We start from the raw sequence: 24765 nt of genomic DNA, 5'->3' as shown, positions 1-24765 counted from the left end.
TTCAGAGTTACTTCAACCAATATTTTGTGGTATCATTGCTTCAAGTTCTTTCACTATGCACTCTAGATTTTTGATCTATGTATTCTCATCTTCATCCTGACCACTTTCTACCCTGGTGCTACTATTATTCCATTACTTAAATTGGGCTTCCTAAGATCATATCCATATGAGCTAAGGCACTTGGCTTATCACCATATGGTCTCATCTTCATCCTACCCATTTTATGCCCCTTTTCTATCTCTTGTTCTAAGAGCTGTAATCAACTATAACATTATTTCAGGAAAGGGAATGCTTTTTTCAAAGGCAATAGCACTATCAAAGGACTGCCTTATTATTCATTCGCCATCTTAATAACTTTCCAGACCAAAATAATCTTCCCTGGTCACCATTTCTTGATATATAACTCCCTCTAACAGAATATAAGATCCTTGATTAAGCAAATAATAAAATGCTTAAGGTCAAATCAACAAGCATTTACTACATGCCAGGCATTAAGCTAAATTCTAAACATATAAATAGAAGCATAAGATAGTCCCTGCCCTTGAAGAACTTATATTCTAATAGGGGAAAACAAGATATAAAAGGGAACTGAAAGAAGATGGAGGGAGATGGTAACTGAAGTGGGAAGAAGGATGGATGTCTTATCGAAATCTGTCTTCAATATGGAGATTCTTAAAGAAACTCACCAATGGAAGAAAAGGGCCACTGGATGAAAGGAGAAGGCAGACAACACACAGTAGTAAAGTTGGGAGAGTAAAGAAAGCATAATTAGTCTAAGCTTTTCCTCAAAAAAACAGCTCCAGATGAATCTCAACAATTGAAGGGTGTTCTCAGAAGCAAAAAGAAAGGGCAGCTCAAGTATGGTGGCCAAGTAAAGTGAAGAGATTAAGGCATAACCAGTCTTAATTAAGCACTTATTAAAATGTTTTTTCATTCATCTATTCCACAAGCATTTGCTAAGGACACAAAGAAAAAAACAAAACCCTTTAAGAAGCTTATATTCTATTGTGGGAAATGATGTATTAACAAATAAATATACATATACACAGCAAATACAAAATAATTGCAGTGTGCTGACCATTTGTGATTACAATTAACATCCCTGGACCAAAAACAAGCTAGAAGGAATCACTTTTCTTCCATATTTGCTAGTAGCACTATCCAAGTCTAGCATCCTGTCCATTTTTCAATAGAAGAGTCATGGAATTTCAGACTTGGAAGGGATATCTTCATTAATCAAATAGTTCTTATGGGACTTTTATAAAATACCCCCAAAAAGCGTCATTCAGTCTCCGCAAGAAAATTTCCAATATGGGGAAACACCTCCAGAAGCAGTCCAGTCCATTTTTGAACAGTCACCATTGTGAAGTTTTACCTAAACAAAACAAAAAATTCACTTTGAAACTTCAATGAAATGCTTCTTGCTCTTCCCTTTTTAGGTCAAACAGAACAAGAGTAATCCTTCTTTTATATGACAGCTTTTCAAATATTAAAATTAAAACTATCACATTCCTCTTCAGACTTCTATTGAACAGGTTAATTATCCTTTGTTTCTTCCAGCGAACCTTATATGACATGGACTCCTAACCTTTTGCCACCTTATTTATTCTTCTCTAGATGTTCTTCTACTTATCAACATCTTCTTCAAATGTGGCATCCAGAACTAAACACAACACTATACCTGTGGCATAAAACCTGGCAATGATAGACGCTCATCTCCTTCCTTACTTTTAGAAGCTATGGCTTCCTTAATGAACACAAGATCTAATTAAGTTTGCCTTCCATTTTACACTTTTGACTCATAATGAATTTGCAGTCAACTAATACACCCCCAGATCTTATTTAGACAAACTAACCATGCCTCTTCCCATCTTGTAGTGAAAACTGATATTTATTTCTCTTATATCAGCATCTTACATCAGCTCATTTTTTCATTCAAGTTGTGTTAAAATCTTTTTGGCTTCTGTCATTTATTGAGTTAGTTATCCCTCAAAATTTTCTATCAGCTGTAAATCTGATCTAATTTTCTATACCTTCATCCAAGTCATTACCAAAAAGGCTTTAAAAAGCACAGAGTGGGGCAGCTAGGTGGCGCACTGAGGGCACCAGCCTTCAAGTCAGGAGGAGCTGAGTTCAAATATGACTTCAGACACTTAACACTTCCTAGCTGTGTGTCCCGGGGCAAGTCACAAGTCACTTAACCCCAATTGTCTGGTGGGGGGTAGGGAGAAAGATGGGAAGGAGAAGCATAGAGATTAGAACAAATCTTTGGAGATTTTCACTAGAAAACTCCTTCCAATCTAACACTGAACCATTATAGACTACTCCAAATTTAGCTTTTCAACCAATTCCAAGTACATTGAATTGTATTACTACTTTGCCCACATTTCTTTAAATTTTCCACAAGAATAGGAAAAAAAGACTATCAAAAGCTTTGCTAAATAAATTCTAACCAGGTAGGGGGAAGGAGGGGAAAAATTGGAACAAAAGGTTTTGCAATTGTCAATGCTGTAAAATTACCCATGCATATAACTTTGTAAATAAAAAGCTATAATTAAAACCAAATAAATAAATAAATTCTAACCAAGTTTTTATCAACAGCATCTCCCCTCTGATCTACCAAGTTTAATAACTGGCAAAAAGGTGGGGGGTTGGCGAGGAAGAGAGGAAAGAATAAGGTTGGTCAGGCATGACCTGTTCCAAATGAAGCCATACTGACTTTTTATTATTGCTATTTCCTTTTGTAAGTGTTCATTAATCACTTATGTTATAGTACATTCCAGGTATCCTTAAGTAGTATCCAGCTAGCTGATCATGCTAATTTGCAGTTTTTCCTCCCACTTCAAATACAAAGTGAGGCAAGGAAGATCTCTCACCCCCATACCAAGTATGCCAAGTGTTAGGCACACCTAAACTCAGCATCTAAAGTTAGCACCTTGTTCATGTTCAATCCAGGAAGTATTCTAAGTCATTAAAGAATTAACAAAAGTAGCTTTACTCTGCCCTTAACACAGCAAGAATATACAAAAAGTCCCCAACATCACTTAGCTTCAGCTTTGGTAGATGGGGCCTCCCTCTTTCACATTTGGTAAAATGTCAAATTGGCAAGGCAGGATATGTGTTTCATATTGTATCAAGTACCACCAAGTTTGAGAGTACCACCATATGGATGGTAATTTTTATGCCCTTGTATAATCAGAACATAAAGGAAAAGGCATAAAGCTATATCAGGGAAAGAAGAGGACAAATCAGATCCCAGGGACAACTTTATCTATTTTGGAGGGGAAAAAATCCCTTTAAAATGGAAGAAGGGAAAGAAAGCGTGGACCTAATTCATAATGGGCAGGGGAGAAAAGTGGGGAATGGGCCTAACTGCATACATATTGTTGGGAAATGCTAATATTATTCCTCCTATCATAAGACACATTATGGAACATTCTAAGAAACGGAAGTCAAAAACTGGTTTCTTTCTATTTCTTTTTCTGAAATTAGGACATTTGCCCTTCTCCAGTCCTGAAGCAATTCTTCCATTCTCCAAATTCTTTCATATATCCCCAATAGTGATTTCCATAATCACATCTATATTAGTTCTTTTTGTGCCCAAAGGTGTACTTTATCTGAGCCAGGAGATTTGAATCCATCAGCAGCAGATAACTGCTCTCATACTAGCTCCTTACTTACTTTGTATATCAACTTTCCATTAGACATTTTTGTTGTCATTTCCAGGTCAAAGGTTACTCTTCTTGGCAAAGAAAACAAGCAAAAATAAGAGCAGAACAGCTTTGTCTTCTTACTATTGTCTGTTATCTCTGTGCATCAATCGCACTTATTCCTTTCTTGATTCTCCTCTTTTCTCCAATGTAACCTTTTTTAAATGCCTTCTTTTGTGGTCCTTTCTTTTCCTTACCAACTTCAACTTATTATGAGCTCTTTTGTACTCATACCATTATTCTTACAATTCTATGCTATTTTTTAAATATATACATCATTACCTGCTCTTCTTCCCATCTTTTGGACATGTCTTTAAGGGGAAAAAAACCGAATTAAATACAATATTTTCTCATCATAACCAATCTTGTCATAAAATTTTCAGTCTTATTAGTTTCCCATGCCTTCTAGGCTGACTTCTCCTGTAGAATTTTAGTCCCTGGGGATATAGACATTCTCTCAAGACTGTGAAATCTGCTCTCTCTAAATTTAAGGAATATATCATACTATGTTTGACCTTTATCTCTGTTTCTATTACAAACTCTGGAATGGTCTGCTTACTATCTTGCAAGGTTCCCTCCATCTAAGGGAGCAATTCTTCCCTGTTGATGAAAATAAGATCCAAAAAAAGAGAAAGAAAGAGAGTAATAAAAAAAGATAATATGGCATTTTATATAGGCAGCTTGGTATCATAGTAAGAGTTCGGAGTTCAGAGTCAGGAAGACCTGTATTCAAATCAACAGACATTTACTAGCTGTGTGGTCCTCCTGCATAAATCACTTCACCTATTTGTCCCAGCATCCTCATCTGAAAATTGGGGATAATAATATTTAAATTACATATTGTTGTGAAGCTGACATGAGATAATAATTAGAAAGCATTTAGTACAGTGCTTTACATAAGCACAACATAAATGTTAGCTATTATTAATTTTAGTGCTTTGAAATTAGCAAAGTACTTTGTATATATTATCTCTCATTTAAAATATGATATGAAATTCCATTTTATTAGCTCCTCTACCTTTTAAAGTAAGAAGTTATCATTAAGGTAAGCCAAGAAGTTTCTAGCTGCTCTGCTTTTGACAGAAAGAGAGCTCTAGCACATGTCTGGATAAGTGGAATCTCCAATTATTATCCCAGAACCATGTGTGTGATTTGTTAGCTAGACTTATCTATTTCCTTTTTCTGTGCAAATGGTGATCTTCACTCATTCCCCATACCCACTATATGAACCAGTTGTCAAATTCTGTCATCCCTCATATCTCTTCCCTTCTGCCTACTCACATGGTAACCATCCTTATTCAGGGCCTAATCATCTTTTCCGGAGTTAACATCCTGCAGGCAGTTGGCTCCTAATTGATTTCTCCACTTCAAATCTCTCCCTTTTTGAATCCATCCTCCACTTCCACATAGCTGCCAGAGCGAAATATTCCTAAGGCATAAGTTGGACTATGTCACTCACCTGCTCAAAAAACTCTAGTGGATCCCTATTTCTTCTAAGGTAAAACATAAACTACTCCTCTTGGCATTTAAATATCCTTGAATCTAATTCTAGTCTATCTTTTCTGGCTTATTACATATTATTCCCCTTCATGTACTCTGTAGTCCAGTCAAACTGGTCTATTTCCTGTACCTGACACACAAAATTCCACCTGCTGTTCCTCATACTTCTTTCTCACTTGTAACTCTTAAGAATCTTTACCTCCAGTAAAAACTCAATCGAATCACTACCTCCTACATGAGGCCCTTCCTAATCTCCAATCTATATTAATGCCTCCCTACTCCCATTCTCAATACCTGCATATTACTTTTATTTGTTATGTCAGGAGTTTTTGATCTTTTTTTGTGTCATGGACCATTTGGCATCATAGTAATGCCTATGGATCCCTTATTAGAATAAGGTATTTAAAATACAAAATATACAGTATTATAGGAAAACCATTACGTTGAAATACTTGTAGAACTATTTTAAAATAAGCTCAGAGATTCAAAGTGAAGAATACTGAGTTAAGTATATGTTGCTTTCTCTAAGTGAATGCTAAGGTACTTGAAAGCAAGGACTTTTTTACTTTCCCATTGATATTCCCCATGATTAATACAGTACCTAGCATATAGCTGACAATAAATAAAACTATGTTGGTTTATAGTATATTCTGTTATCAAAATCATTTGTTTTGGAGGAATCACCATTGGGTTTTAGTCACTCTGATTCCTGGATTTCTTCAAACAAGAGCGCAGCTTCTAAAAGCTATTCTACATTTTGAACCAGAGATGCTGCAAGATATACAAATCCAAAAGAGGTTAAAGATGGGGAGTTGGAGATGGAGAGTGTCATATAAATCAAGATATCACAGCACTTTTTTTTTTTTGAGCATCAAAAGACTGGGAAAAAAATAAATGCCTATCAACCAAGGAATGGCTAAATAAATTTTAATACATGAATGTGACAGAATACAGATACATTACTGAGTTTTAAGAAATGGTGACTATGAAGATTAAAGAAAAAATCATATGAACTGTTAGAAAGAAAAGTCACAGAATCAGGAAAACAATATGCATAGAAGAGCAATTGAAAAGGGAGGATGTAATGGGCTGAAGCTCGAGTTGATGCACTGAGATCCCAAGCACATGAGGCTAAATAGCAATTCGACGATACTCTATTAATGTATGCTTGGAGAAAAAATGGCCCCGTCCACTCTCTGCAAGTTTTGATGTGTTGTATAGGAAAAGGAGTAGAGACGTTTTGGTTTGGTTTGGTGGGTAGAGGGAGAGAGGCAGAGAGAGAGGCAGAGAGGCTGCTGGCCGAGTTGGTGTCGTGGCTGCTCACATTCCTATAGCCTTCGTCTCCACAAAGAATAAAGATCGAGGATTTTCCCTTAACCTGAATTCCTGACTCCAGCTGATTTTAAAATACGTGGTCATTACAGGAGGGATAAAAAACTCAATGCTTTGTTAATTATGAAAACCAAGTTTATCCCTGAAAAGAAAATAAACAAAAAATAAGAATGAACCTCCCCATTTTTTTTTTCTTTTGCATATGTAGGAGACTAGAGATATGGAACACTGCATGTACTGTTGATCTTGGTTGATGTGCTGATTACATTTGTTGAATTACTTTTGTTTTTCTATTTCTTTTCTATTCTTTGTTGATGGCTCTCTGAACAGAAAGAGAGAAAAGAATATACTGAGAAATGAAGTTGACTTAAGTCATCAATAAAAATTGAAAGAAAATGCTACCCCTATTCTTTTTACTTATCTTCTTACATTTGAATGATATACAAACTCATGCAGAGCCTCATGGATCGGATTCCATTAAGTTTTGGTAATATTTGTGAGTCAAATTTGCTTCTTTTCATTAGGCGCTCTAATTCATCTTGCTTACTGTGGCAAAATCTGACATATATGCTAGTTTTGCAGCGCTGTGTCTTTCTTAAAATGTAATAATTTATACCTTCATGTAATTTAGGACTTCTTAACAGGGGGTCTGTGAACTATCATTTTTAATATTTTGATAAATGCATTTCATTTGATTTTTTTGATAATTATATACATTTATTTTTTGAAGTGAAAAACATGACTACTCTTCTCTGGTCAAATTCCCAATGCTCTTTAAATGCCAGGACTATTCATTTTTGACTTCATATCCCTGGTATATTTTAAGCACATAATAAGTATTTGTTGAATCCAAAGGAATTCTGGTAACTAACTGGCTAGGCTTGTTCTATTGATACTCATATCCCATAGATAATGATGGAACAATATTTGGCAATCCCGGGTTCTGTTTTTATATTTAAACAACCTAAAAACACATAAGAAAATATTCTAAGAACATAAGGGAGTGGAGTCCTTAAAATTACTCTCTATCATCTCTAAACCTTAGAAGTAGAAAGATGACACAAGAGTAGGTATCAAGGTCTAAGGTTGGTGCTATCTTAAAAATAAAACCAAACAAACAAAAAACAAAACCCACAATTGCATCTATGTTAATAAACTTAAGCAATTAAAGGAAAATGTATACCCAAGTAAGAAGTTGCAAAGAAAAAGTCTGCATTAATTAATTTAGGTGCTACCCCTCACACTAGGTGGGGGGAAATGTTAAATCTTAAATGCTAGAAATATTGTTTTTAACAAATTTGTACACACCAATCAGTTTCTTTCAACTGAACAAACAATAAATCTCAATTATGTAACATATACTATCAATTGCTAATGTATGAGGTAGATTACTTTCAATTTGGGGTCATAAATGGTTTTAATATTCTTCTATTTTCCAGATCCCAAAATCAACATGAAGGGGTAGGAAAAGCAACAGACCAGAAATGTAAAGACCTGGAATTTTTCTAAGCATATAATCTACAGCAACTCACAAACCTTCTGAATCTTACTTTTATAATGTATAAAAAATTGGGAATAATAGTTTGCCAGCCTACCTCACAGGATAATTTGATGATAAAATGAAATGTGAAAGTCACTCTAAAAAATGTCAAGCACGATACAAGTTTAAGGAATCATTTTATAACTTTTAACATACTTCATTACACATTAGTGCTGCCCCCAACATCCCCTACAATTGACACAATTTGTTGGTCAGTATTCACATAAAATCATAGTCCATGAGTCTCCACTAATTTATTTTTTATCATTCAACTCAGAGGACATATTATTTTAAATTTAAAAATCCATTTAATCAAACAGCATAGCAAACAAGGAGACACGCATCCAGGAAGTACTCTCTTCCATAAGTTACTTAATTACCATATAACCAAAAGAGTATACATATGTAGGGGCATGTGGACACACATTTGGCCAATTCAATTCCCACCTCAAACAAAAATTGCTCTTGAAACATTGCAGAATCACCAGGGTCTTCTGATGATCTATTTCTCTCCTCAGTGGGTACTTTTCAAAGGTTATGGGTCTTTGCTGGGCAACCAATTAATTGTTTCTACTGGTGCCATGGTCACTGAGCACCAGACCACAACAATCTGCAAGGCTACAGCTATTCAGTCTCTGCAAGGCCAGCTAGCTGTTCTTTCACCTCAGGTGCAATGGATAGAAAGACACTCCTGGGCAAAGACAAACTGATCTCTTCCTAATGCATAGCCCATGGCTATAAGCCATCTCTCCTAGCCAAGCAGACAAGAGAAGAAAGTACAAATACTGAAGCTAAGATTTTTAGCCTGATTTTACTTTCAACTAGTTTTCTCCTGGTAAAAGTTTAAATTTTTTGGTTACTGACCATCAATTAATATGCATTTATTAAGTACTTAATATGGTCAAGAAACTAGGTTTAGATCAATATAATATATCATATCAAGATAAGATCTAAATGGATATATGATTTAAACATAAAGGGTCTAACACCATAATTAAATTAGGACAAAGAAGAGTTTACCTGTCAGATCTATAAAGAAGGGAAGAATTTATGACCAAACAAGAGAAAGTACAAAATCTAAAATGGATATATTAAGTGAAGAAGTTTTTATATAAACAAAACCAATGTTAAAAAGAAAGAAGAAAGCTGGGAAAAGATTTTTATAGCAAGTGTCTGATAAAGGTTCATTTCTCAAATATATAGAAAGGTGAATCAAATTTATAAGAAAATAAGGTATTCCCAAAATAATAAGTGCTCAAAAGATATAAACAGAAAGTTTTCAGATGAAGAAATTAAATCTATCTGATATGAAGAAATGCTCTAAATCACTACTGATTAGAGAAATGCAAATTAAAAAAATTCTAAGGTACCACCTCATGCCTATCAGTTAATATGATTAAAAAGAAAAATGATAAATGTTAGAGAGAATATGAGAAAACTGGGACACTCATGCAAATGCTTGTGGAGCTGTGAACTGAACCAACCATTCTTTAAAGCAACCTGGAACTATGCCCAAAGGGCAACCAAACTGTACATACCCTATTGATTCAGCAAATACTACCACTACTATGTCTGTATCCCAGAGATTACGAAAAAGAGGAAAAGGACCTACAAGTACAAAGATATTTGTAGCAGCTCTGTTTGTTATGACAAAATACTGGTAATTGAAGTGATGTCATCACTTAATTAGGGAATGGATAAACAAGTCATGGTACAGCAATATAATGGAATACGACTGCTATAAGAAAAGCAGGCAGATTTCAGAAAAACCTGGAAAGACTTTGATAAAATGATGCTAAGTGAAGTGAGCAGAAACAGGAGGACATTGTACACAGTAACAGCTGCCAAGTATAATGATCAGTTAAGACAGACTTAGCTCTTCTTAGCTATATAATGATCCAAGACAATTCCAAAGGATACATGATGGAAAATGGCTATCCAAATCCAGAAAAAGAAATGATGGAGTGTGAATGCAAATTGATGCATACTATGCTCACTTTATTTTTTTTTTCATGGTTCTTTTCTTTTTGCCCCGCCCCCAACATGGATAATAGGAAAATGTGTTCAATATGATTGCACATATATATCCAATGTTAAAAAACTTAGGGAAGGGGTAGTGAGGGAAGAAGGGAGATAATTTGGAAGTCAAAAAAAAATTTAATGAATGTTAAAAATTGTCTTTTACATGTAATTAGGAATAAAATACTATTCAAAAGCAAACAAATAAATAATAGACAAACAAATAAACAAGTAAATAAATGATGATTTTGGTAGAGAGTAAGGGTAAATTCTACCCTCAAAGTACTTAACATTATACTGAGGAAATGAAAATAGGCTATAGGAGAGAATTGATTGGTACAAAAGAGAGTTTTAAGGAAGCAAGGAAAAGGAGAAGAGGTATTTTCAATTGATAATAACTAAGGAAGACTTTGTGAAGAGAGTGGCATGTGAATTAATACTTGAAGGGTAAAAGAATGATTTTGAAAGGCAAATATAGGAAGGGAGTACATTTCCTGCAGAGCAAATGGACAGTATACATATATGAAGACAGGAAATAGCATGTTGAGTTGAGATGATAGTTAGTTTTCCTAGAACAAAGGATAAAGGTAGTAATGTAAAATAAATTGGAAAGGGTAGGCTGGAAACAAACTGTTAAGGGCTCTAAATGCCAAGCAAAGAAGTTGATAATCTATTCTATGGCAGCAAGTATAAGAAAGTTTTTGAACAAGGGTGGGTGTTTCATGGTTAAAATCTTTTCTTTAGAGAATTTTTTGGGAAGTCAGATGTGGGAAGGATAGATTACAGAAGTCCACTTAGGAGGTTGGTGCAATACTTCAGTTTAAGAAGAGATAAGAGCCCTAATATAGATTCATGGCACTAGACTGAAGGAACTGGTGAAAGAGATCTAATAAGAGTTAAAACTTACAAATAGTACTTGGCAAGTCATAGATGAGGCATAAAAGAAAAGAAAGAGTCAAAGATCAACCCGGATAGTGAGGGCATAGAGGGAGAAGGAAGCTAAGTTCAGTTTTGGGATGAACAAAGTTTAAACTGCAGAGGTCCTCAAACTTTTTAAATAGGGGGCCAGTTCACTGCCCCTCACTGTTGGAGGGCTGGACTATAGTAAAAACAAAAACTTTGCTTTGTGGGCCTTTAAATAAAGAAACTTCATAGCCCTGAGTGAGGGGGATAAACGTTACTGTTCTCAGCTGCTGCATCTGGCCCGTAGGCCATAGTTTGAAGACCCTCGCAAGAAGCTGAATAAGTGATTGGAAATACACAGGACTGCATTTCTAAAGGTAGTACACATCTGCATATACAGATACTTAAGGAATCACTTGGATAGAAATGATAAATGAATCAACCAATGGGAAAGATAGGGTCAAAACAGTATAAAGGCAACACCCATGTGAGGAACAATGGAAGCTGAAAAACAGGAAAGGAGACTAAAATGACAAGTTAAGAAATAATCATATACTAGCAGCCCAGAAAGAAGAAAACATCCAAAGAGTCTGGTCAAAAGTGGTAAATTCAGCAGAGAGGCCTTTCAATTTGGTGACTTTTGAAAGAGGTCTGAAACCAAATTACATGAAGTTAAAAAGTTAATGCATAATAAGGAAATAAATGTACAAAGTACAGACTAAACTTTCTTGAAATTTGATAGTAAAAAGGAAAAGATAGAGGAACATCATTTAAAGTTGTGGCTGGGTCAAGTTGAAAGGGAATGAATTTGTACAAGTCAGTTTAAAGAAATTCAATTTTATTTTATTTTCATATACTGAATTAGAACTATATCAACTATACTGCTCACTAAAAGTCATGTCTTAATGACAAGAATGGTTTCCTATTAGCACAGCAAAATCACCAACATAGGCAGGAAAGATCACTGTATACATGAAAATTACCTGACTGAGGAACCTAGATAGAACACAACTTGGAGACAGGAAAACTTGACTTAGTTCAACTTCTGATCCCAATCAAGTCCCTTAAATTCAACCTCCCTCTACTTTTTTATCTATAAAACTAGAAATGATAATAAAAGTAGCTACCTTCTAAAGTTACAAGAAACAAATGAGATACTATTAGTAAAGCATTTTTCAAACTTTAAAGGACTTTATAAAAAGCTAGCTATTAATGCTATTTTTGTTTTTATTATTCACTCAGGTCCTAAAGGGTTAGCTAAGTTCTCTTTTCTCTCTCTGATACTTGAGAAATTCCTCATTCCCAGTGTCTATTTATTTATACCTGTCAGCATACCTACAATACATCTTTCATTCAGTTCATCTTAGAAAAAGCTCAAGATAGCTAACATATCACAGTCATGGTTTTCATCTGAAATATAGATTAAAGTCTCAATTTCTAGTTTTTAGAAGCAGTAAAAATCCTTAGATGTTTCAAAGGAACCACGTGCTTTTTCCAGTGATAGAAATCATAGGAGAGAAGCCTGAGTCTGCATTCTGTTTCACAGTAAGTATAGAAGAGAAATTCTGATTTCTGATTAAATACAAGAATGGCTGAAGTGGAAGATAATGTAGGCAGATAAACCTCTGAAGACAAAAAAAAGGGAGGAAAAATAGAGGAGAGGAGGACTATTAGCCTTGGATTAAAAAATGTTCCTGAAGAGAAACTAATATCCCTATAGTTCTATGTTTTATGACTAGACCTCTTCCATTACTTGACTACCAACATCCCATAAAGTGGGAATGGGAATGGTGGGATGAGATTGATAATTCAAGAACCATAGTCCAAGAGCCTTATGTCCTCTCCTCTCCGCCTGTGGCCCCTAATACTGATTTCAACCTGGGTTCCCACAACTATCATCTAGGTGAGAAAACCCTGAGAAAAAGGAATCCACCATCACTGTCATTACCACTTCCAACTGCCAACCAAATACCACCAACAGAGCAAACAAGCCAGTTTAGTTGAAGCCACAAGACATTCTAAGGAAGAACAGGTGGCAAGTAGGTCAAATCACAGTCACTTCCTCAACCATTATCTTCCCTTGAAGGCAATGTAGGATACAGAGATTAAGAGGCACAGGAATAGCAGTCCTCCTTCTTAATAGCAGGAATCCTCTTTTCAATCCAGCCCCACAATCATTAAAAAGAGGAAAAATCTAGAAGGACATAACACACAGGTGCTACAGCTCCTGACTCCTCAGATGCCTAGAAAAGACCTAGAAAAGAACATACTTAATAAAGTTATACATACTAACAAGTGATTCAACAACTAAGAGAGAAACTGTTTTGTCAGTGGAATTTGTGCTAAAGAAGGCTTATGTCTATTTGTTTTTTATCTATACCATAAGGACCATTAGCTTTTCCGTATCTGAAACCTTCTATATGTGAAAGTCCCTATTAGAATATGAGCTCTTTAGCAGTTACCAAAACCATTTGGTATTGGCTAAGGAATAGATTAGTTGATCAGTGGAATAGGTTAGGTTCAAGGGACAAAACAGTCAACAACTACAGCAACCTAGTTTTTGACAAACCCAAAGACCCCAGCTTTTGGGATAAGAACTTACTGTTTGACAAAAATTGCTGGGAAAATTGGAAACTAATATGGCAGAAACTAGGCATAAAGAATGAAATTATTAATAAATTAGAGGAACACAGGATAGTTTACCTCTCAGACCTGTGGAAGGGGAAGGAATTTATGAACAAAGAAGAACTAGAGATCATTATTGATCACAAAATGGAAAATTTCAACTATACCAAACTGAAAAGTTTTTGTACAAACAAAACTAATGCAGACAAGATTAGAAGGGAAGTAATAAACTGGGAAAATATTTTTTCTGATAAAGGTCTCATTTCCAAAATATATAGAGAATTAACTCTAATTTATAAAAAATCAAGCCATTCTCCAATTGAAAAATGGTCAAAGGATATGAACAGACAATTCTCAGATGAAGAAATTGAAACTATTTCTAGTCATATGAAAAGATGCTCCAAGTCATTATTAATCAGAGAAATCCAAATTAAGACAACTCTAAGATACCACTACCACACACCTGTCAGATTGGCTAAGATGACAGGAAAAAATAATGATGATTGTTGGAGGGGATGCGGCAAAACTGGGACATTGATGCATTGTTGGTGGAGTTGTGAACAATCCAACCATTCTGAGAGTAGTTTGGAACTATGCTCAAAAAGTTATCAAACTGTGCATACCCTTTGATCCAGCAGTGTTACTACTGGGATTATATCCCAAAGAGATTATAAAGAAGGGAAAGGGACCTGTATGTGCACAAATGTTTGTGGCAGCCCTTTTTGTAGTGGCTAGAAACTGGAAACTGAATGGATGCCCATCAGTTGGAGAATAGCTGAATAAATTGTGGTATATGAATATTATGGAATATTATTGTTCTGTAAGAAATGATCAACAGGATGATTTCAGAAAGGCCTGGAGAGACTTACACGAACTGATGCTGAGTGAAATGAGCAGGACCAGGAGATCATTATATACTTCAACAACAATACTATATGATGACCAGTTCTGATGGACCTGGCCATCCTCAGCAACGAGATCAACCAAATCATTTCTAATGGAGCAGTAATGAACTGAACTAGCTATACCCAGAAAAAGAACTCTGGGAGATGACTAAAAACCATTACATTGAATTCCCAATCCCTATATTTATGCCCACCTGCATTTTTGATTTCCTTCACAAGCTAATTGTACAATATTTCAGAGTCTGATTCTTTTTGTACAGCAAAATAACAGTTTGGTCATGTATACTTATTGTGTATCTAATTTATATTTTAATATATTTAACATCTACTGGTCATCCTGCCATCTGGGAGAGGGAGTGGGGGGTAAAAGGTGAAAAATTGGAACAAGAGGTTTGGCAATTGTTAATGCTGTAAAGTTACCCATACATATAACCTGTAAATAAAAGGCTATTAAATTAAAAAAATTTTTTTTAAATTTTAAAAAATAGAATATGAGCTCTTTCAGAACATGGCCCATACCTGTTTTCTATTCATAATCTCCAGCACTTCACCCAGTGGTTAGCAAAAAAGTAATTAATTAATGCTTTTTTTCGCTCTTTCAGTACCTCAGAAATAGATGTTTTGGCATCCTTGATTGAAATGCAATGCATTGTGCTATGAAAACTGTTATACAGGATAGTAAACATCTACAGAACTATTAAATTCAGATACATAATGGATCAAATATGGTTTTCTGTGAGTTAGAATGTAAAATTAACCAAGAGACATTTTACACAGAAAAATTTATTTGAGGTTCCAAACAGCCAGATTTAAAAACTAAATTTCAGAATAGAACTCTGAGTAAACTGTATCTGCTTTGTTTGCAAGCAAGCCAATGTTTCTAAAATCCTTAAAACCAGGTAGTTTTCTTAAGTAAACATTCACTGGATTAATAATTTTATATTATCCACTACTTCTTTTTTTAATAAATTGTATAAAAATAATCACACCTGAATTCTGAATCAGAAGTTTTAATGTAGTTTGATTCCTCTTTTTACCACCTAATTACTACCTGCACTTTATTTATTTCTATTAAAGCTTTTTATTTTCAAAACATGCATGGATAATTTTTCAACATTAACACTTGCAAAAATTTGTGTTCCAAATTCTCTCCCTCCTTTCCTCTACCCTCTCCCCTAAGTGGAAAGTAATCCAATGTATGTTAAACATGGAAAAAATATATTAAATCCAACATATACATACATATTACTGCATAAGAAAAATCAACTCAAGGAAAAAAATTAGAAAAAATAAAATGCAATCAAATAACAACAAAAAGAGTGAAAATTTGAGGTTGTGGTCCATACTCAGTTTCCATGGACCTCTCTCGGGGCAGATGGCTCTGTTCATCGCAAGATCATTGGAACTGGCCTGAATCGTATCATTATTGAAAAGAGCCATACCCATCAGAATTGATCATGCTATAATCTTGTTATTGCCGTGTACAATGATCTGGTTCTGCTCATTTTCATCAGTTCGTGATTCTCCAGGTTTCTCTGAAATCATCCTATTGATTGCTTCTTATTTGAACAATGATATTCCATACATACCATAACTTATTCAGCCATTCTTCAACTAATGGGCATCTACTAAATTTCCAGTTCCTTGACCCTACAAAACAGGCTGCCACAAACATTTTTGCACATATGGGTCCCTTTACCTCCTTTAAGATCTCCTTGGGATATAAGCCCAGTAGAAACACTGTTGGATCAAAGAGCATGCACATTTTGATAGCTCTTTGGACATAGTTCCAAATTGTTCTCCAGAATAGTTGGATCAGTTCACAACTCTACCAACAATGTATTAGTGTCCCAGTTTTCCCACATCCCCTCCAATATTCATCATTATTTTTTCCTGTTATCTTAGCCAATCTGAGGTGTGTACTACCTGTACTTTAACTCATTCTTAGGGTAGTGAACTTTCTTCACATATTTTTTCTCAGATTTTTCAATTTTTATGCTATTTTTAAATGTAAGAGCAAACCATGTTACATCAACAAAAACTTGTCTTTCTTTTCTCCTCTTCTAGAAATTCAGTACTATCCCTGTAAGTAACTCATTTACTCTTCAGCTACTCAGAGATAAAGTACAACTGTGAGTATTGGGTTGCTTTTCTCTCTACATATGTAACGCAACAAGATTTTACCTTATTAATACTAAAAATACAACTCAAGGTTAAGAAGTTTTTTTTTTTTTTCCCCCAATACATTTAAGATTACTGTAGCTTAAAAAGACAGCTACAATTCTGACTTTATTTAATGAAAGGGAAAGTTAGAAGCTATGGATTTATAGACCATATGTCAAAAACATTATTTATGGATTCAAATAGTAAATATATATATAACATTAAAACCCATCATAACTAAATTCTGTCTATCTAAGGCTTTTCTGATCTTTTATAAACACTCACCTATTCTTTAGAGGTAAGGATCAGCAGAATTATTTTTTTCTTCAAGATGTTCTAACACTTGCCTTAGACTTCTGTTCAAATATAATAGATAATATAATTGTCCGTTGGGCAATCAGGGCTTTTCAATCAATAAGCATCCATCAAGGGCATCTTATTATATATAAGAAAAAGAGCAGGATACTGGGAATATGTGCTAAAAGCAAACAATCCCTGTCTTCAAGAAGCTTATATTCTAATTGGAATAAGTTATATGTGAAAGTGTATGTAGTCAACTAACATGGGAAGAATCAAGAATGACCTTATCAAGGAGCTGGCTTTTAACTAGAGCTTTAAAGAAATGTAGACATTTCTAAGTGGCAAAGTTTGGAGGAAGCACATTCCAGGCACAGAGGGGCAGATACCCCACACAAAATCATGAGACAGGATTAATAGTTGTGGACGGTACTAACAAACAGCAAGGTCAATTTGACTGGAACACAAAAGTTGTGAAGAAATGAGTGTGGAAAGGTAGGCTGGAGCCAGATTGAGGACAGTTTGTATATCCTAAAGCTACCAACACTTTTCAAGTAGGAGACTGACATTGTCGTCCAAGATGCACTTTAGGAATATCACTTTGGCAGATGTATGCAGGAAAGACTGGAAAAGGGAAAGACATGAGTCAGGCAATACTCCCTAAACTATTCTATTTATTTAGCTCTATACCAATCAGACTTCCAAGAAAATATTTTAATGATCTAGGAAAAATAACAACAAAATTCATATGGAATAATAAAAGGTAGAGAATCTCAAGGGAATTAATGAAAAAAAAAAATCAAATGAAGGTGGCCTAGCTGTACCTGATCTAAAACCATTAGATTTTAGCAGTCACCAAACCATTTGGTATTGGCTAAGAAATAGATTAGTTGATCAGTGGAACAGGTTAGGTTCACAAGACAGAATAGTCAACTATAGCAATCTAGTGTCTGACAAACCCAAAGATCCTAACTTTTGGGATAAGAATTCATTATTTGACAAAAACTGCTGGGATAACTGGAAATTAGTATGGCAAAAATTAGGCAGAACCCACATTAACTCCATATACCAAAGATAAGATCAAAAGGATCCATGATTTAGGCATAAAGAATGAGATTATAAACAAATTAGAGGAACATAAGATAGTTTATCTCTCAGACCTGTGGAGGAAGAAGAAATTTGTGACCAAAGATGAACAAAATAGAAAATTTTTATTAAATCATCAAATTAAAAAGCCTTTGTACAAACAAAACTAATGCAAACAAGATTAGAAGGGAAGCAACAAACTGAGAAAACATCTTCACAGTTAAAAATTATAAAAAACCTCATTTCCAAAATATATAGAAATTGACTCTAATTTATAAGAAACCAAGTCATTCTCAATTGATAAATGGTCAAAGGATATGAACAGACAATTTTCAAATGTAAATTGAAACTATTACCACTCATTGAAAAGAGTGTTCCAAATCACTATTAATAAAAAGAAATTAAAAGACAACTCTAGGATACCACACACACCTTAGATTGTCTAAGATGACAGGAAAAAAAATGAAGAATGTTGGAGGGATCGGGAAAACTGGGACACTGATGCATTGTTGGTGGGTTGTGAACGAATCCCAACCATTCTGGAGAAGTAGTTTGGAACTATGCTCAAAAAGTTATCAAACTTTGCATACCCTTTGATCGCAGTGCTACTACTGGGCTTATACCCCAAGGAGACACTAAAGAAGGGCGGCCTGTATGTGAAAATGTTTGTGGCAGCCCTGTTAAATAGTCTAAAACGGGAAAAATAAGGATGCCCACAATTGGAAATGGTTTGGGGTAAATGTGGTATATAATGTTATGAACATTATTGTTCTGTAAAAAATGCCACGGATGAATGCAAGAGACTTGGAGGACCATGAACTGATCTAAGTGAAATAGGCAACGAGGAGATTTATACTTCAACAACGATACTGTATGAAGATGTATTCTGATGGAAGTGTTTCTTTGAAAAGAAGATCTAACCAGTTTCAATTGATCAATGATGGACAAAAACAACACACCCAAAAGAAAAACACTGGGAAATGAATGTAAACTACATTTTTTTTCTTTTATTTTACCTTCTGAATCAATTCTCCTTCAACAAAGAGAACTTTTGGTTCTGCAATATTTATCTAGGATATACTGTGACATATTTAACATATATAGGACTGCTTGCTATCTAGGAGAGGGAGTGGAGGGAGAGGGAAAAATCGGAACAGAAGTGAGTGCAAGGGATAATGTTGTAAAAAAATTACCCTGGCATGGGTTCTATCAATAAAAAGTTATTATAAAAAAAAAAAAAAGACATGAGTCAGGGAAACTAATTAAGAGTCTATTATAAATAGATTAAAGGAGACTCTGGTGCCTTTTTATTGCAAAATGGGTCTCTTGGGCATTTAAGGACCTTCATAACCTAGCTCCTTCTTATCTATTTGCCCTATTCCCCCCCCCCATATTCTTAGGTCCAGTAACACTGACTTCCTGGTTGTTCAAAATTGATGACCTGATTGGTCATCAAATGAGATGATACCTCATCTCTCAGCTAGCAATATTTTTTCTAGCTTTCCCTCAAGCCTGGATTGCTCTCCCTCCTCAATTCTGACTACTAGCCTCCCTGACTTCCTGTAAGTGCCAACTAAAATCCTACTTTTAACAGAAAGCCTTCTCTATTCCCTTTTAATTCTAAGCCTTTCCTTTTTAAATTATTTCCTAGTTATCCTGTATGGGGTAGCTAGATGGTGTAGAGTGCCAGGCCTGGGGTCAGAGAGACTCATCTTCCCGAGTTCAAATCTGGCCTCAGACACTTACTAGCTATGTGACCCTGGGCAAGTCACTTAACCCTTTTGCCTCAGTTTCCTTGTCTGTAAAATGAGTTGGAGAAGGAAATGGCACACTATTCCAGTATCTTTGCCAAAAAAAATTCCAGATGAGGTCATTTAGAATCAGACAAAACAACTGAACAATTATGCTGATTGTAGCTAACACTTTGCATGTAACTGTTATTATTCCCCATTAGAAGCTCATCATGATAAGGGACTGTCTTTTTCCTCTTTGTAACCCCAGTACTTAGCCCAATGTCTGGCATATAATAGGTATTTAAATGGTTTTTTGATAGATTTATAGGATACCAATTATAATCACCTAAGGACAAGATGTTAAAAACTTCAGTTTTACTGAAAGCCCAAAGAAAGAAATGGAAGCAAGGGATATTTAAATCATCTTAGTCACCTGTCAGTCCAGATAGGCAACCTCCATTTATTTACAGTTTTTGCAAATATCCCTGGCTAACTTAAAGAACAAACAAAGAAAAAGGCCAGAAAAGTTGGTCCCACCAAGAGATCTGTTAACTACAGTATTCTGCAGAATATAAAGAGGTAAACAAGGCTTAAGTAACTTTTCATCATTACCTGGAAAGATAGGGATTTCAAAAATTCTTATGCTCCAATGAAAAGCTAAGGTTACTTGTTATACACTAATTATGCAATATAGCCTCTACAGAAGTAATAATGTAACTTCTGTGCCTAAGGATGATAACAGTTTTGCAACTTTATTTCAGGCCTGCAACTTTACATTTCTCTTAGATACCATTTTAATAATGCACTTTTATAAGTCAGGACAAAGTCCTGCCTTAAATGTAAAACATTAACATACTCTATTCATCAGTCACAAACTGACAATAATTTTAAGTTTCACTAATAGATAACATTAAAGCCAAAAAGGGCTACAGAAATTCTTAATAGTTGACATTTGTGCCTCTTACTTATCCTTACTGAGGATAAAGAAAGCTAGTTCTGCCTAGAATTCAGAAAATGATTTTACTATGAAAAGAAGTTATAAATGTACCATTTGTTTGATTTTTCCTTGCACAATTTGTTCTCGCCATTTCAATAAAGTTTAACTTGATTATTTTGGTTGCATGATCAATATATCATAAATAAAAAATAACATGTTATCTGAAGCCAATGCTACTCACTCATCAGTGGGACAAGGGGGTATAAATAACTTCCCTTGTTCTTAGTAGTGATAATGTTGAAGATAACAATTTTCAAACTGAAGAAGGGAGGAAAATTGTAGCCATGGAACAGAATTAGGTAGTAAATTAGAAGTTATTCATCCAAAGATGTACTCTCCCCCAACTCTGTAGTTTTACTGTAGTGTTAAATGTCAAATTCTTAAATATCCTACTCTTCCCTTCCAGTCCTGAAAAAATTCTGAATTCTTTTATCATTTTCAAATTATTAATCAATATATAAGTTTTTTAAAAACCTTATAACAGTATTTTGGGAAAAAAAGTAAAACCCAGGTTTTAAAGAAAAGTAAGAATATTTTAATAAACTAGAGTAATATACATCAGCATATGCTGTTGGCTAAAATAAAAGTGTCTTCATTTTATTTTGTTCTGTTGTTCTATCTAAAGCACTGAATTTAAGGCTGTTTGCAAGATATATATCCATCGGTGTTTTCCTGAGTGTTACTGTGAGACAGGGTCACAGTCAATAGAACATGGGGCTCAGAGTAAAGAATGCCTGGGTTAAAATTCCACCTCAAACATCAGCTGTGTGGCTCTGAGCACACCTCTCTAAATCTCAGTGTCCCTGTCTGAAAATGGAGCCTACAGTAGCATTTATATCATAGATCTACTGAGAGCTATCAACCAATTAGAACAGAACTTAGAATCAGGTCACAACATTTTTAAAGCTAGAGGGAGCTCTAACCACCACATCAGCCAATTAAGAAAATGAAGTCCATTAAAGTTAAGTGATCTGCTCAAAGTCACACGGTTACCCGTAGAAACAGATCCAAAACTAGTTTTCTGACTCAGATCATTGGTCTTTCAACCACCTGTTTCTGACAACTGAAGCTTTAAATTTGATAAATTATGTTTTCAGTGCTTAAATAGTCGATAACTGTTGGCAAATTTTAAGTCTTTTGACAAAATGCAATGATTTAACAGTTTTGAAAGTCATATTGACAAACATTTTAAATCTTTATTTTTATTTAAATGAAGGCAAAAATCTTAGTATATTTCTAAATATATGATAAATAAGACTATAAAAGGATGCTTTCATAGGGACCATGTTCTCTGTTAGCTGTGGGGAATATGGAACTTTCAAGCAAAACAGATTATTTCATTTTGGCTGATTCCAAGTTCTTCTTTAAAAAATAAAAATAAAGGCCAGTTTCTAACATATCTACTTCCTTAATCTCCAAAGAATTAATGTTATTAATGTTAATAAGCAATTGAGAAACAAATGAGTAGACAGAAATAGAGAAATGTATGACTAGAAATGAAAATAGACCTGCAAAAGGAGATAGGCTGGTTTTGTAGCAGTATCTCTATATAGTTGACAACAGGCCACCCATACCACATACCTAAGAGAATGAAGAGATCTAGAAGAAAGCAATTACTACCTCAAATGAATTAATCCCTGATGAAAGATTTTTGGGAAGACATGAAGTCCAAAAAGAAGTTATCATCTATATTATAGTAAGAAGAATCCAAATTCAATGATATATGGAAAAGATTCTGAAGAAATGGGAGATGACAAACAGTACAATTTGATGGGATTCAAAAATCCCTCAATGAATTAGAAGAGAAATAGCTCATATAGTCCTCACAGCTATAGATAGGAGATATATTTTAAGTAAAAGAGAGATAAAGGTAAATAAAGAAGATAAAATAGATAATTATGATTACCTAAAACTGAAAAGCTTTTCATAGCCAAAATGAACTTACTTAAGAAGGTGTAGAGGGCCCCAGATAGCAATTTTGTCTGTGGCCCTCTACAAGAAAGGAAGTGGTCAAATGGGAGAAAATCTTTGTATCACTTTTCTCTGATATGGGTTTGGTATTCAAGATATAGCATCAATTAGTAAACACACACACACACACACACACACACACACACATTAAGAGGAATAGTCATTCTTCGATAGATAAATGGTCAAAGGACATAAACAGTTCTCAAAAACAAGAATTACAAAGTATTTTTAAAACTCCATGAAAGAATGCTCCAAATTATTAATCATAAGAGAAATGCAAATCAAAACAAGTTTGATGTTTCATCTCACATCCTATAAATTGGAAAAAATTATAGAACTGGCAACAATAAATGCCAGAGGGGTTGTGGTATTTACTTTTGTTGGTAAAACTATGAAATGGTACAACCAACCATCTTGGAAAGCAATTTAGAATTATACAAATAAAATAACTAATATGCCCATATCCTTTGCATCAAAGCCTCCATTCCTGGACTTAGCCTCCAATGAAGCCATAAATAAAAAGGCTATTTCCATACATTTCAAAACTCTTATAGCATGAGTTTTTATGAGACCTAAGAATTCAAAACCGAGTAGATGTCTAATAACTTGCCCATCAAATGAGAAATGATTAAACAAATTATAGTACAAGAATACTATGGAATATTACTGTGCTATAAGAAATGATGCATGTGATAAACACAGAGAATCATATAAAGATCTATATGAGCTAATAAGAGAACAACAAAGTAAGCAGAGTTAAGAAAAAAATACTTAACTAAAATAATAAATAAAACTAAATAACTAAAATAATGTAAATGGAAAGAACTACACACCAGAAAAAGAGAAGGCAAATGTAACAAAATTTAAATGATCAAATAGTCTTCAATGACGAGATATGCAAAGATAGTCCCAACTCACTCCTTCATGGAGATGGAAGTATTACACATTACATGTTGGCTTTTTCTACATATTAATTAGTTTTACTGCCTTTTTTTTTTCCTTCTAAAAATATTATTTGTTATATGGGATGGTTCTCGAGGAGGAAGATATGAAGGGATATGTGTGGTAACTATGATAATATAATCAACACTGACCTAAACCTAGTAAGATGAAAATTTAAAGACACAAAATGTTAAAGTCTTGCATTTGGGCTCAAGAATTAAACTGCAAATACCTCAGCAGATCACCTCAAAAAGATTTTTTTTTAGTGAACATTTTAGCAGACAACAAATTCATTTAGTCAACAGTGTAACAGAGCAGACAAAAAAGGCTACTACAGTCTTAGATTATGTTAAAAGAGTTCTAGGTTCATGAAAAAGGAAATAATTCCACAGTATACTGACCTAATCAGTCATGTGGAGTACTGTGTTGATTTAGGGGTACCAAATTTTCTGAAGAATCTTGATTAACTGGATACATGTCCAGAGGAAAGTTAACAGAATAATAAAAGGTTTCAAGTCCTAGCTATATGAGGATGAGTCTAAGGAACTATAAAGAAAAGGCTCAGGGGCAGCTAGATGTCACAATGGATAGAGCACTACCCCTGAAGTCAGGAGGACTTGAGTTCAAATCTGACCTTAGACATCTAATACTTCCTAGCTATAAGACCCTAAGGCAAGTTACTTAACCCCAATTGCTCAGCAAAAAAACAAAAAAAACAACAAAAAAAGGCTCGGATGAGACAAGATAAATGTTTTTAAGTATTGGAAAGCTTGACAACACAGAATAGTGACCACCCTTTTTCTATTTTACTCTAGAAGGCACAACTATGAACAATTAGCAAAAGGTATAAAGCAACAAATTTAGGCTTGATAGAAGGAAAAAATTCTCTAAAAGCTCTAAAATGACTAAAATGGAATGGAATGCCTTGGAAGGTAGTTATCCTTCATGGAAGGTCTTAAAGCGAAGGACCACTTCAAGCAAACAGATTATGACTTGTTGGATGTATAGTAAGTATTCTCTTTCATGTACAGATTGAACTAAA

General features: G+C 34.5%; 1 protein-coding gene across 2 annotated transcripts in view; it reads right to left on the bottom strand.

The window, feature by feature from the left end:
• ACVR2A (activin A receptor type 2A) overlaps positions 1 to 24765 on the bottom strand; it is a 134999-nt gene that overhangs the window by 98735 nt on the left and 11499 nt on the right. The window contains exon 1 of one of the 2 annotated variants that reach the window (XM_031960037.1): positions 24125 to 24230. The exons of the other annotated variant lie outside the window; for it this stretch is intronic. The gene's annotated coding sequence lies outside the window, so the exon portion shown is untranslated. Of the gene's footprint in view, positions 1 to 24124; positions 24231 to 24765 lie in introns of those variants that run through there. 2 annotated transcript variants of the gene reach the window in all.

The sequence above is a fragment of the Sarcophilus harrisii genome, chromosome 3, assembly GCF_902635505.1.
Source record: "Sarcophilus harrisii chromosome 3, mSarHar1.11, whole genome shotgun sequence".
NCBI classification, from domain to species: Eukaryota; Metazoa; Chordata; class Mammalia; order Dasyuromorphia; family Dasyuridae; genus Sarcophilus; species Sarcophilus harrisii.
Note: the sequence above shows the minus strand (reverse complement) of the source record. Positions and strands in the feature narration are given on the sequence as shown.